Genomic DNA, 4,409 nt, shown 5'->3' with positions numbered 1-4,409 from the left:
AAGTATAATTACAGTTCGGAATTGAACAATTTTCCAGTACAGTTAACCGCATGGAACTATACGACGGTACAATTGAAAAAATCCGCTTTTATCAATTGCAAATTTTAATATAATTAAAGCCACACCCTCAAATTATATAGAAATTGAAATATATTTACATTCTGCTTCCATTTATTATTTAAATGTAACTATCGAATATCTTGACTTCAAATTACGTACAATTATTATTATTATTATTATTAAATCGAAATTGTTATTAATTTAAATACTTACTTTTACATTTTTCTTTTTTTAAATTTAGATTTAAAGATAGTATTTTTTTGTTTTATGCTCTTAAGTTCGGTTTAATTAATTGACAAAGTATAAGATATTTTGAAATCGTTTTCTTAATTAAGATTTTTTAACAATTTAAATATTATTAAACATTCTTTTGATACTAATAAATCACACTCGAGCACAATTATTGAAAATGAAATTACAAAATTACTGCCTCCGGTCGGTCGGACAAGGGAAGTCGGACCACACGTGTACAGAGCGACTTACGATTTGCATCATGTCCAAAAATGTATCTTACGAATTGTGAATTGTCTTGTTTACAAATTTATTTATATGTGAAAGTTGACATAAATACCATTTTAAATATAACGTATGTTTCCTATAGGGGTAGGCAGAGAATAGAGTCTTTACAATTCCTACGTAATATCTAACGAAAACCATACGCCTAACTCGAAATCCACTCAGTTTGGTACTAGTCCGGGATATCTTCATTCAATAGTATTCTGACATTTGTCATTTCCTGGGCACCGCGGGTGGCGGGCGACCAGCAGGTGGCTTCTACTACTCATGTTTAATTCAATATTGCAATAAATGGTTATGCAAACTTCGGAGTTAGGCAATTTTAAAGACATAATGGATGTTAAATAAATAAATATATTGGGACAAATCACACAAATTGAGATAGCCCCAAAGTGAGTTCGAGACTTGTGTTATGGGATACTAACTCAACGATACTATATTTTATAACAAATACATATTATACAGGAAAAGATAATTTTCCATCATGCCACCCGACCGGGGATCGAACCCGGGACCTCTCGGTTCAGTGGCAAGAACTTTACCACTGCGCCACCGAGGTCGTCAATGTAATAGAATTCATGGGTGCTCATAAAAATATTTACGTTTAATGCCATTGGTTTTTCGGTCGGAAACTGCTTGTTCTGTTTTAACAAGCTGTATGGTAGAAAGTTAATACGTTTTAATTTTTTTCGTACTTTTATATTCCGAATGGCGGGTAAGAAATATGAATACCAAACTCTTCGGTCAGGAAAATGCTTCCCTCTCGAGATCGAGGAATTAATTTCAAAAATAGAACTATTTAATAATAAAATAAAATAATATAATAAAATAAAATAATAGAAAATAATAGAAAAATATAACTCGAGATCGAGGAATTAATTTCAAAAATTTCAAAAATATTCTATTTTTGAATTTTTTTTTCTCGTTGGCATAATAATGAAAAATATCGATATGAGTGAACGAAACAGATTGTCATTTTGTTTTTCATATCTTTACCGTATAAAGAGTATAACGTTAAAAGATTAATTTTTTGCAAGATTTTACCCAAATCCACAGTTTACCAGTGAACCAATTCAAACCGCATTTTCCATCATAAAGCGGTCACGCAACGCGACTGACTCTCATTTCCTACGTAGGGTTTAAATGCTAATGTGTGTCAATCAATGCTTCGCTCACACCTGGTATGTAAGTGGTCATTACCGTTTGGTTGTCACGCTTTTATTAGTGTCAATTGTTTTGGAGTCAAACTTTATCATCTTCAAGAGAAAACTAACTGTAGCGACTCCGCCTGTTTTTCAACTAGAATTATTTATTGAGTGTTACAACTAGATTTGAAAATTGAGATTTATTTATCAATAAGAATTTAGACAAAGTGTCCAATAAGAAAAAAATACGTCCTTCACACACTGTTTAAATGAGTTTCTATCGGCATTTCTTCTCAGCAGTGATCGTTCCGAAATACTAGAAAATTGTAGCTTTGGTAAAATATTATTTACCTACACTTGGTGTAATTTCATTTATGGTGAAAGTTTATACATGAAAATCACGTTTTCGTGGAAAAATTCACGCGGGCGAGGCCGCGGACAATAGCCAGTTCAGAATATAATGAGAAATAGTGCCAGAGAAAGTCTAATTTCTGAATAAATCCTTTGATTTTATGACAAAACAATAAATAATAAAAGTTAAAATATTTTAACTAATAATGAAACTACCTCGAAACTACACGCTTTCTATATGTACCTACTTAAATGTTTGTTTCACAAAAACACGTGTACAGACAAAATATTTTGAACAAAGAGGATCTGTTTCAAAAGGATGCAACGGAAAGAGATATGAATCTTGAATCCACATTTAAAGGGTCCAGGAGGAAAGGGCGGGTTATACCACTCAGCTTTGACTTTAACTTTGATCGCCGAAAAATGGATCATTCTCACTAGTTCCACTGGCAAATTCCACTGGCAAGTTCCATGGATCAAGTAAGAATTTTTGAAGTGAAAACTTCTTTAGCGGCGTTGTGCACTTTTTGTGATGGGTAAAAAACGTTAAACTCGCGTCAGGACACGTGACCCTGATCGAAAATTCGTAAGACGTCAAAAGTGCACAACGTTTATATTCAAGTTTTCACTTCTGCCGGCACTCCCGGAGTGCAAAACGTTTTTTTTTTTCTTAGTAGGTCCATTGATTTCAAACGTCACTACTAAGAAAAAAAAACACAAAGTTACGCCATTTTGTTTTGGATAAAATGTCAAAGTTGACTAGTGCAACCAATCCGTTGAGACGTTGCACAAATTCTATTAGACTAGAATATATCTTACGTAAAAGAAAATAAGTTTTTTTTAACTAAAATGTAATATGACATTTTTTTTTCAATGTGTGACATAAAAATCAAGTGCGTGCAGTAATTAGTTGAGGTGTTAACTCATTGGGAGCCAATTAATCTAATTAGGCTACATGCGGAAGCTTATTTGGGAAACCCATTTTTTGTTACTTATAAAATTCAAACAAATATAAATTTAAAAAAGAACAAAAAGTAACGAATTTTTTTATTGATTTCTCTATATATATTAGGACGAATCACACAGATTGAGTTAGCCCCAAAGTAAGTTCGAGACTTGTGCTATGGGATACTAACTCAACGATACTATATTTTATAACATCTATATATAGATATTTTCTTGTGCAATAAAGAGAAACAAACATATTTTTCTACAATAAGCATTAATCTTTGTTTATTCCAATAAACTACCATTATTTAGTTTAAGTTTTAAAATTGAGTACAATAACATTATTACATTCTAATCAATATCATTGAAATCTTAAGGTTCATTGGCTAATTTGTTCATAATCAGATAAAAAACACAAATTTCAAAGAAAGAACATTTTAATTTTGCTTTATTTTTTTTTTCATTTACGATAAAGAACCAGCCAGTAGAAATCTGCGATGCGGAAGAAATATGCGTAAAAACGACACGATTAGGGTGGTGACACATCGTCAACTGTCAGTTGTCATTGACAGGCAGTTGTCGTCATGTCAAAGTGATATGCACTGCGACTGCATTATGTGCTCAAACAAAAGTATAATTTTGTTTGCTCAACTGTGAATTTGAATGTGTATAGACAACATTTTGGTTACAATAGAATTTTCGCTAGCTACATTTTAGCACAAAAATAATGTACCTACTTAATTCAAAATAAAAAAGATCAAGTTGCTAGTACTTTTTATTTATTTTTTCTTTCATAAAAATAAATATTATTTAAAAAAGTAAAAAGTAAAAAGTAAAAATGTGTTTATTTTCTCCAAAATAGAACATGATACAGTAAAAACAGATGAATTACATACAATGTTGCATAGTCTGTTTAGGAGACTGGAGCCTGTGTTAGGCGAGGCCTGTCTCACAGTGCTCCAGGACTCTCCTGTTTCATTATTGAGAGTAGACTATTAAATAACAATGCTAAAAATACAACAACAAGACTAAAATAATATAAGTTGAGCATGCGAGATAAATGTCTGTGTTTATTTGTTCCTTTTTTTTTTCATGTATAAATAAATATAGATAAATATATATATATACATACATATACATACACATACAAACAGTAGTATGTTACCTAATTTTCATATAAGTGTAAATTTAAAATACGTTCTATCTGCTGATGGCACAATAGTTTTTTTTACTACAAATTATTTTCAATGGCCTAATTTTAAAAGGCAAACAATTCACACGTCTCCAAATCTTTGATTACTTTCAACCCTTAACCTTTAACCCTGTATTGACACTACTAATTAAATAACGGAATTAGCTGTCAAATTTCAAATCACCGCCTATTTTCGT

The sequence above is a fragment of the Plodia interpunctella genome, chromosome 5 (assembly GCF_027563975.2).
Source record: "Plodia interpunctella isolate USDA-ARS_2022_Savannah chromosome 5, ilPloInte3.2, whole genome shotgun sequence".
Classification (NCBI taxonomy): domain Eukaryota; kingdom Metazoa; phylum Arthropoda; class Insecta; order Lepidoptera; family Pyralidae; genus Plodia; species Plodia interpunctella.
This window is presented reverse-complemented; position numbering follows the sequence as displayed.